Source organism: Erythrolamprus reginae, chromosome 6, assembly GCF_031021105.1.
Source record: "Erythrolamprus reginae isolate rEryReg1 chromosome 6, rEryReg1.hap1, whole genome shotgun sequence".
Taxonomy (NCBI): domain Eukaryota; kingdom Metazoa; phylum Chordata; class Lepidosauria; order Squamata; family Dipsadidae; genus Erythrolamprus; species Erythrolamprus reginae.
Genome location: NC_091955.1, coordinates 24,853,170 through 24,864,033, shown reverse-complemented (window position 1 = coordinate 24,864,033; position 10,864 = coordinate 24,853,170). Strand labels below are relative to the sequence as shown.

Genomic DNA, 10,864 nt, shown 5'->3' with positions numbered 1-10,864 from the left:
CTAATAGATGCCTTTCTTAAATAACCCATTCCCAGTGCATTCAATTCACTTTTTACAATTCTCCTCACAGCCAACTCCTAAGTGTGTCAATATACTGCATGTAGCTTTTGTATACATAGGCAGTATAAGGTGAGGTAAGTGTTGAAATATGCAATGTAATGTCATGACCTTGAGATGCAAGACAGGTTTTGTGCTGTGTCATTTAGTTGCTTGCAGACATCTAAGCTTAGAGACAGACAATAGCTAAAATCTTATCCTAGTATAGAAGAGCAAGAGTCATGGCATTTAGGGCATAGGAACAAAACACCCCAAAGCTGACCAGTGTTTTTATCATTAGCAGGAAATGCTGGCAACTTTTATGTTTCATCCTTCCTAAAAAGTGTGTGAATATTTATGTAACACTCAAAACAACAAACTTTCTAACTCTTTGCTAATCTATTGTATTCCAATTTAAAATTTTAGGCAGGTATGCAAATGCCACAGTAGATGGCACCACTAGCCAACCTTGGCTGACCTTGGAAAACATAAACTGGGTTGGATCAGTGTGGCAGGTAAACAGGGGACCACAAAGAAATGAAATCCTAGATCTGGGAAATAACCAACCAACCAACAAAGGAAACAAATGATAACTGGATTCCTTCAGGGGTCGCTGGTTGGGTTCTCAAGAAATGATATCGAACTGATGGAGTCTTTATTAATTTAAAAAAAAAGGTAGATCTCTGGGATTTTTTTTCCAGATACAAATCTTCACATCCAGTCATTAACGAGCCAGGAAAGTGTCTATATATAGGTGACGATGGTAGACAACTTGTAACTTCACAACATACCGCCCTCAATTTTCTATGTACAGTATTCCATTACGAATTTTTATTGATAGGAATATTGAAATTCACAGCGCTCTGACCGGAAGTATAAAGAAGAAAGCAAGTCACACTTCAAACTACAACATTTTGCATGAAATGGGGGGGAGGGGGACTCCCAATTTTTTCCCCTCAGCCACCAATGCGGCTTAGGGGGAAGAAAGGCACGCGTTTCTAATGGCCTTTCTTCAACCAGCCGCTTAGAGAGGGTGGCGGGGCGGGGGGCGAGCTCTTGAATCCAGCCGTCAGGTCAGACGCGAAAAACTCCGAAGCCCCACAGGTCTCCATTCAAGGTTCCGAAGCCAAAAACCGGGCCCAACCTCCTTTTGCCGACCCCGGCACGGCCCCCTTCGCCTCGCCCAGCGGCGCGTCCTGGCGTCAGCGGCGGGCGAAAGAAGCCCAACGAGGCGGCAGAGGAAGAAGCCAAGCGTCCCCTTCACCCTCCCTCTTGGCGGCGCGCTCCGTGCCTTGTTCTATCCGGGAGCTTCCCAGCCGCGGCTCCTGGAGAGCCGGCTTTCCTCGCTGAGGCGTCGGGCACTAGAGGGCGGGCGGAGAGCTTTCCCTCTTTTCCTCAAGCGGCTTGCTCGGCTTTGTTATTTCTTCACCCACCCCCCTCCCGTCCCCGGGCCTGGTCCCTCCATTTCCTGTCTGGCTTTGTGCGGGCGACGGATATGGGCAGCAGCCTCCTCAGGTGTGTCTACTCGGGGCTGTTTGCCGCCTTTCCCGCGGCGGGGCCGGCAGAAAGGCGCGAGCAGAGGCGGGCGCTCCGGCGTATCATGTGACGAGCCCCCTCGCTGGCCCTGGCGGCTCGCCTCGTTCCCGCCCGCCCGCTTTTCCTCATTATTTTCCCTCCTCCTCTCCACACACACTCTCCCCCCCCCCCCGCGCGCCGCCTTTTCGTGGAAGCCGCCGCTTTCGCTCCGACTTGTGGAGGCGGCTGTCTGGCTCCGAGCGACGGCAACCGGCGGGGCTGTTTGTTGCTGCTGCCGCCGTCTCCTCTCAGCATGTTGAGCGCGGCGGTGGTGGCGGCGACGACGACTCCTGCCGGGCTTTGGAGCTGCCTCCGGGAGCTGCTGGGTTGAGGCGCAGCCGGTCGGGAGAGCGCGGCTCCAGGCGTCTGCGAGCCGGAGAGAGAGAGAGAGAAAGCGAGAGAGCGCCGCGCACACAAAGGCGCGCCCGGCTCGGCTCCTCCTCAAAGCCTTCCAACTTGGGTAAGTTTTCCTCCTCCCTCCTTCCTTGGATCCCCTCCTTTTTTTCCTTCCCCCCCTCACAAAGGGTGGCTCCACCTGTTGAAAGGCTCGACAACCCCTCTCGGGATTGCTGATTTGCTGAGCGGCCGAGCAAACAAACAACCAAGCCAGCCTCCCTCGCGCGGCGGCTCTGGCTCGCTTTTCCATTCCGAAGGACGCCTCTCCATATCGGCGGCCCCGCCGCGCTCGTCCGTCCGCCGTGGAAGGAAGGAAGTTCGGAAGCTTCGGGACCGCTGGGAAGGCAGGCGGGCGAAGAGGACCCGGTTCTTCTCTCCCGGTGTGTTTCAGCCGAGCGGTCGCCACTCCTTACCCACTAACCCACCCACCCCTTCTCCCCCGGCTTTTCTTGAAAGGATTATAAGCGGCCCGTCCTTCCCTTGTTTGAACAGCAGATGGTTTCCATTAAAGTGCAAAGTCCTGGCTTCGCTTTCGCCGCCGAAGTATGTGTTGGCTGGCGGGGCTGCGCGGTTTCCTCAGCTCGTTTGGAGCCTCGGGTTTAGAGTTACGGGTGTGAAACTTTCTCGAGGTCTGCGGTGTGGACGGCGATTCCCTCACCTCCCCTTCCCAATCGCGCTTGTCACCATTCAGTCCTTAGGGGAGAGAGAGAGAGAAAGGGATTAGGGAATGGCGAGAAGTTTTGTGGGGGGTTTGTTCGGTTCCGGTTTGGGTCTAACTTTCAGAATGCCAAGCTTTAAAAAAAACCAATCAGGCCTTTGCGATCCGCCCGAGTTATATAGAAATGACACCAAACCCTTTTCGCTCGGGCTGCCCCATTCATTCCTGCCGGTGGGAGTCGTTCGCTTGGAGCGGCGTTCAGCCCACTTGGACTTGAGATCTGTGTTTTGACGCGCTCTTGAAGGCTATTTGGGGGGGGGGGGGGGGTTGCGTTGGGAAGGTGGTGGGAAAAGGCGAAGGTTTAAAACCACCGGTTCTCTTGTCTTTGCTGAAGGGAGCTAAGCTCCGGACACGGTTTGGTGACTCAACTCTCACTTCGCTTTATTTGCTTTGGAACTGGGTAGGTTTTTTTGTTTCGGGGTTTGTTTTATTTTTTGCCTCTGCAGTTTTCCAAGTGAGTCTTCCAGGCATGAGATTGTGACACCTGCAGTTTGCATGGCAAGGTATTTGCATTGGCTTGTCAGTTAATTAGCCACCAAAGGGTAGATAACCCTCCCCTGGCTAAGGGTACACATACTACAAAATCAATCCCTGTGCTTACTTGAATATTTTATGCCCGCACCAAAGATCCCACGTTAATAACCCGGTGGTGGACTTTAAAAATTGGCAGTTTCTTTTATGTTCCACTCATTCTGTCTGAAATTCAGCTGCCTAGGTGGCCTAGAAATTTAGATTTTTTTTCCTTAGTTGCTTTGCCAAAAAAAAAAGAAAGGAATGAACTCTCTCCTAACTTAAAGCTCACCTGATTTATCTTGCTAGATCCAAGTTTCTATAGCAGTGGTTCCCAGTATGGGGCCCACGCCCCACAGGGGGGCAATTTGATTTTTAATGGGGGCAAGTGTTTAAGCCAAGTTAATGGCATTTCTAGGCTTTCTCTGGGTGAGTGGGAGTTCACTTTTTGAATAGTAAGAATGATATGTCACAGTGGGGGACATCAGGACTTTAGAGATGCATGGCCAAAAAATGGTTGGGAACCACTCCTATAGTATCTCTTCCCACAATCCAGCATATAAGGGCATTTTGTGGACAAATATTGCTGTTTCTTTTACTCCACTTTCTTCAGCTATACAGATATTGCAACGAGGTGCCTCTAGAACAGCAATTTTGTCATGATGTATAGGTAGTTGCATTTTGGAGAGGCTTACTCAGAAGAATACCCTGTTGAACTTCACATGTGGAACTCCCAAGAAGCTATGACAGGCATGTGTAGGATGGACTAGTCTTTTAATTTTTAAAGAAACTTCCTCTTCCTGGTGAATTGTGGATTTATTCCCAACACAGAATTTTACACAGTAGCATCCTTCCAGATGGTGGTTGCCAAAAAGTGATCAGAATCTAATTGCTTCTCACATGCTGGGCTTCTAGATCATGACATAGCAAGGTTAAAAATACAGTTTAGTGCATAATTGAAAATAGCACGCACAACAACTCCACCATAAAAAAAAGGAGGAAAACCTCTGGTTTTGAAGAGGGAAAGAGGAGACAAGTGACTGGGAAACTGGGAATAAAGAGATAATAGAGGTTCTCCTTTGAGGTACAAGCTTTTGTGATAAGGGTAAAACCTAGGGGTGTGTGAATGCTGAAACAATAACTGGTTATTTAGTCATCTTGAACTTGTCCAGAGCCTTTTTGTAAATATGACAGACATAGGGCTCTATGTCCATTTTCGTATCCTGCTTGCTTTGCAGCATCCAATATTGTGTGTGTGTGTGTGTGTTTATTTTAATTTAACATTTTGTCCATTGAAGAAGTAGCCCAGTACCTGAGAGTGTGTGGGAAATACAGTACTTCAGTAACCCAATATATTGCAATACTGTACAGTTCTTATCACTGTATTTCAAAATATTTGTGTAAATGCCTTGGTTGAAACATGTTGATCCATCTCCAGCTTCAAATGGAATATTTTCATCAGGACCTACTCTGTGTTTGACGTTAACGCATTTGTTGCCATTCTGTGTCCCCCACCCCAATTTAGAATACTTTGAATTGACCCTATGGTTGAGCATTATTTAACACTACAGTGTTCCCTCAATTTCCGCGGGGGATGTGTTCCGAGACCGCCCGCGAAAGTCGAATTTCCGCGAAGTAGAGATGCAGAAGTAAATACAACATTTTTGGCTATGGACAGTATCACAAGCCATCTCTTAACACTTTAAACCCTTAAATTACCATTTCCCATTCCCTTAACAACTACTTACTCACCATTATTACTGGTACTCACCATTGAATAAGACACTTAGTGATTCTGATATTTATAAACATAATTATTTATTAACAATAATTATTTTTTGTTATTTATTTGCAAAAATTATTAGTTTGGCGATGACATATGACATCATCGGGTGGAAAAAAACATGGTATAGGGAAAAAACCAAGAAGTATTTTTTAAATAATATTTTTTGAAAAACCGTGGTATACGCTATTCGCAAAGTTCGAACCCGCGAAAATCGAGGGAACACTGTATTCTGGAAAGTTCTTTGCACTGCTTCTCATTGAAGAACTCTAGGGCAGATATGTATAAACTATAGGACACGTTTCTAGTTGATAAATGTTACCATTTGAACATCAGTTACTTTTTTATTATTATTTCGTTGTCTAGCATGTAAACTTAATAATAAGTAAAGTACATGGTTTGCTTTAGGATCTTGCCTGCTGTTCCCTCTATCTGTTAAATAATTATTTTCTGGCAAAATCATACAAAAGAGATAGATTAGATAGAAGCTGAGTTCACACGGGTATTTTTCTTGTTTCTGGGTTAACATGTTGTTATTGCGGTTTGCAAACCTTGTTTTGTTAATATGTCAATAAAATAAAACATTCAGAAATATATAATTACAGAAATCTTGCTTCAATGTCATATATGTACAAGGCAATAGATTAAGAATATGGATATAATAATTCTTTGCAAGGTATAAAAAATATTGAAGTTGTCTGTGATGTTTCGCTGATACACATAAATTATTTCAAATTAAAAAGTGAGTTTCCTTAATCACTTCCATAATTTCAAGACACCACAACAAATACTGGTTGTGTTTGATTCTCTTGCTACATCTCTTCAGCTTTGCTTCCCTTCCTACAGCTGCTGCTCAGACCTCATTTGGGACTGCTGCCTAAATATTAAAGTGGTAGGTCTCTTGCTAATTAATTTGGGGCCCAATCCACTGGATTTTAATTAAGTTGCATTTAAAGTAATAGAGGCTTCAGACAATTATTACTGTTTTCTTGCCCAAATACTCCTCATTTCTACAGAAAGGATATATTTATTTATTACGGTTTTTAAAAAAAATGTATCTTAAAGAACATAGAAATTTCAACAATAATATAAAACAAACAAAGAACATATGTAAAATAACACATATCTACCTGTCTCTTCAAATAGATATCATAATAACTGAAAATTATTTTGGTCTACTGAGTTTCCTTTCAGGATACATTGAGAGGGGATATTCAGAAGGTGATCCTTAACATATTGATTTTTCAATTCATTTGAATTCAATTCATTTTATTTATCAATTATTCATTAAATATCTATACCCTCCATCTCACCTAATATCTATACCCTCCATCTCACCTCTGGGGATTTACAACATAATAAAAGCATAGAAATACACAAATAAAGGCATACATTAAAAGAGAATTAAAATACTGGAACTTCCAAATAAAGATCAAGATACAAAATTCAAAAGACTTAAGGCGGTGATGGCAAATCTTTCTTCCCTTGGGTGCCAAATGTGTGTGCCCAAACCCATAATTCAATCCCTCCATGCCCCCCTTGCCCATGTGTGCATGACCCCATCCTCACTGCCCTATCCCCATGCATGCGCACATGCCCTCTCCACTCCCCATTTCCCAACTTCCAGTGGGTCTGTTTTTGCCCTCCCCAGACTCCAGAAGCTCCCTGGAGCCTGGGGAGGACAAAAACAGCCTCTTCTGCACCCCACGGAGGCCCTCCAGAGGCCAAAAATGCCATTCCAGACCCTCTGCACAAGCAGAAAATCAGCTGGCAGGTGCACGCTGGAGCTTAGCTAGGGCAATGGCTCACATTCCAGCAGATATGGATCCGTGTGCCACCTATGGCACACCATTCACCATCATAGGGGGTTAACAAGCATTGGGTCATACGCAGCCCATTCACAGCCCAACTGCCATCCCCAGGATTGCACTACACTTTGACTCCCATGCTAATTGGAAAAATCATGTCTTAACACACTTCTGGAAAACTGAGTGGGGGTTCCAGCCCAGGGATGATAGAATATTCCATAAGGTTGGAATAACAACTGAGAATGTTCTCCTTCTATATCCCTCTGGCCAAAACTGCTTGGCTGATAGGAAACACAGCTTGTCTAGCTGGGACATGTCAATGTACTTGGGACAAGACTATTCCTCTCGTATCCTGGTCTCATGGCGTGAAGGAGTTTAAATGTCCAATACTTTGAATTGAATTCAGAGGGAAACTGCTACCCGCAGCAGCTTGCATAGTTTGTGTAATATGCAACAGCCTAGGGCAGTGATGGGGAACCTTTTTTTCCTCGGGTGCTGGAAGAGCATGGGCGAATGCTATCACGCATGTGTGAGTGCCCACACCCATAATTCAATACCTGGGGAGGATGAAAATAGCGTTTCCCACTCCCTAGAGGCCGTCTGGGGGACACGAAATGGCCTGTTTCCCAACTTCTGGTGGGCCCAGTAGGGTCATATTTCACCCTCCCCAGGCTCCAAAGGCTTCCCTGGAGCCAGGGGAGGGTAAAAATGCCCTCCGCCACCCCTCCTGAGGCTCTCTGGAAGCAAAAAATGCCCTCCCAGAGCCTCTGTATGAGCCAAAAATCAGCTGGTTGGCACACACATGCACGTTGGAGCTGAGCTAGGACAACTGCTTGTGTGCTAGCAGATATGGCTCTGCGTGCCTTCTGTGGCACCCGTGCCATAGGTTCGCCATCACTGTCCTAGGGGCATACAAAACTACTCGCAATGTTGTATTCTGCACCAATTTCAGCTTCCAGATGCTCTTCAAAGAAAGCCCTAAGTAGAGCACATTATAGTAGTCCATCCCAGAGATGACCAGGGTATGATTCACTGAGAGGAGAGTTTCTTGATCCTGGAAAGGGATATAAAATGGCACACAACCCAAGATGCAGTAAAGTAAAGGTTCTTCTCCCAGTCACAACTGCCACCCATACCCCAAGCAAGAATTCAGGAGCTGACAAGTCATAGCCATTCTGTCTTAACATTCTGTCATACGAAGCCTGTTATCCCTCATCCAGGCTCCATCAGTTTCAGGGCACTGAGAAAGGATAGCCATAGCCTCACTTACTTTGCTTTTAATTTTAAAGGGAGCTGAAATGAAATAAAATAAATACGTATTAATGCAGATCAAGCAGAAAGGGAAAGAAAGGATCCAGCCTACAATCAGGCAACAGTTTTTACACACAATTTATATTGTAGATTTTGTTCAAGTTAGGCTAACTCCTCTTAGAACATTTTGCAAGAATTGTAGAGCTTTTCACTTGTTGGGTCCTACTTAAAGTGGGACCTTCATTTTTATCCGTAAGACAGACTTTATTCATATCGAGAATGACATGGCTCATGTGTGCAAAATCTTCATTTGTGCATTCTTTTTTGTACTTCTGCCTATTTGATTGTAGTGGGAGAATGGATTTGTTTTCATTATAAACTTTGCTAGCCCTTGCCTCAAGGTTCTATTTTTAGCCTTTAGGACTGCAATCATTCTAACATTTCCCTAGGAATAGTCTCCATTAAACTTAACAGGGCTTTCTTCTTGGTAGGTCTCTGCTGTAAAACTCTTTTAAAAATCTCTTATCATTCTTATGCCTCATATTTGGCAGTAAAATAGAATATCCAAGTACAAATTTATTTATTAGATTTCCATGCCTCTTTTTTCCTCAAACTCAGGGTGGCTCACAACAGAAATACCATACAAAACATATAGAAATCTAAGTCTAAAAACATTCTAAAAGCCTCAATTTTTAAAATCAGTCACTCACACTCACTCAATTAAACAAACATATAGTTCATTCTTCGGCTGGGGGCTAGATGTTAGACTTAATGGCCCCTAATCTGTCAGCAGAGATGGGTCTTTAAAGCTTTGCAGAAGGCGAGAAGGGTGGGGGCAGTACAAATCTCCAGTGGGAGTTGATTCCAGAGTGCTGGGGGTGCCACAGAGAAGGCTCTTCTCCTAGCTGCCGCCAGGTGACATTGTCCAGCTGATGAGACCTGGAGAAGGCCAAGTAATCTGGTCTGATGCCATGTAGGGCTTCATAGGTCGTAATCAACACTTTATTTTTGGAGACCAATTGGCAGCCAATGAAGCTTGCAGAGTATTCGAGAGACATGGGCGTATCTTGGAAGGCCCATGACTGCTTGTATGGCTGCATTTTGCACCACCTGGAGTCTCCAAATGTTCTTCAAAGGTAGTCCCATGTAGAGATGCAGACTACATGTATGTTATATACCACTGTTTCCCAACCTTGGCAACTTGAAGATATTGGGACTTCAACTCCCAGAATTCCCCAGCCAGCGAATGCTGGCTGGGGAATTCTGGGAGTTGAAGTCCAAATATCTTCAAGTTGCCAAGGTTGGGAAACACTGTTATATACTTATCACATAACCACATTTGTAAAAAAAAATTATTGTATGGCAAACGAATGAATTTACTTATTTACTCTTCACACACAGTTTCAACAGATCAGAAGCAGTTGCTAGTACTTTGGACAGCAAGTCAATTATGGACTTTCTGGCTTTAAGATTATAAACTTGCAGTGTTCCGATGCCCATGTTAAATGAAAATTTGGAGGAAGGGAAGATTTGCTGCTGCCATTAATTGAGATCCAAAAATATTTCTGATCTAATTGTGGTGATTAAGAGCTCTAGTAATAAATACAAACTATTAACCTTTGTATTAAAGATACCTATTAAAGATCAGTGCAGGATTGGGATAATATACATAATATGTAAATTTATTTTATTTATTTATTTATTTTGTCCAATACACAATACATATTGAAGAGGATAGAAATGAAGTATTATGTAAAGAAAAGATATAAAAGTAGAGGAAAAGATATATGAAACGAAGAAAAGATATATGATATATGAGATAAGGAGAGACAATTGGACAGGGGATGAAAGGCAAGCTAGTGCACTTATGTACGCCCCTTACTGGCCTCCTAGGAACCTGGAGAGGTCAATCGTGGATAGTCTAAGGCAGGGGTCGGGAACCTATGGCTCGCGAGCCAGATATGGCTCTTTTGATGGCCGTATCTGGCTCGCAGACAGGGCTCCTACCTGTCTATGGCCCGGGCCCCGGCGCCCGCCAAAAACTCCCCAACCCCGAAGAGAGCCTGAATAATGGGGGGGGGCAGGCCCGGCGCTTCTGCTGAGCCCAGTCTTCTCCCGGTGGCTTTCGACTCCTCCCGCCGAGGAGCTGCAAGGCTGGCCTCGGCTCCCCTTCCCTAAACCCCCGCCAGCCCCCTCCTTCCCTTCCCGCCCTGCCCTCCTTCCCCGAGGCATCCCTTGCCCATCATCCCCTGCTGGCCAATGGGGCAGCGGGACTGCTAGATGGGCAGCTCTTCCGGCGAGGGTGGGCCTCCGCCCGCGCAGAAAGCATCCTCCCTCACACCCAGCGCCGGCCATGGGGGCTTCCGCCGCCGCCTTCCGCAAGGCCCCCCAGAGGAGCCGCGTGGGTCTTCTCCTGGTGAGTCACCGCTCCCAGAGTGTAGGGGGGGGGAGCTTTGCAACCTGCAGCCGAGGCGTCCCGGGGACTTGCAGCAGGTGAGAATCGCCGCCGGAATTTCCAGCAAGACAAAAGAGAAAAAAAAGTTTCGCTTCGGAAGCGGCCGGGAGTCTGTGCTTTTGACAGCCCCCCACCCCCCGCTTCGTTTAGGGGCGTGGAGGAAATGCCGCCCTGGTGACAGGGGAGCCGATGGTAATCGCCCTTTTGATAGCTGGAGCAATTTAAAAGGGGAGGAGCTCCGGGCCAGGGAGGGGAAGGCGAGGGGGGGTGCATGAGGGAATGCCTCCCTCCCTCCCTTCCTCCGGTATAAAAACCCAGGTGAGGCGTCGCGA

General features: G+C 45.9%; 1 protein-coding gene across 4 annotated transcripts in view; it reads left to right on the top strand.

The window, feature by feature from the left end:
- Positions 1–1,516: 1,516 nt before the first annotated feature.
- PLXNB2 (plexin B2) overlaps positions 1,517–10,864 on the top strand; it is a 522,361-nt gene continuing 513,013 nt past the window's right edge. Inside the window, exon 1 of one of the 4 annotated variants that reach the window (XM_070755420.1) lies at positions 1,517–2,071. The gene's annotated coding sequence lies outside the window, so the exon portion shown is untranslated. Of the gene's footprint in view, positions 2,072–2,173; positions 2,388–10,864 lie in introns of those variants that run through there. The other 3 variants (XM_070755418.1, XM_070755419.1, XM_070755417.1) reach the window with 3 other exon arrangements.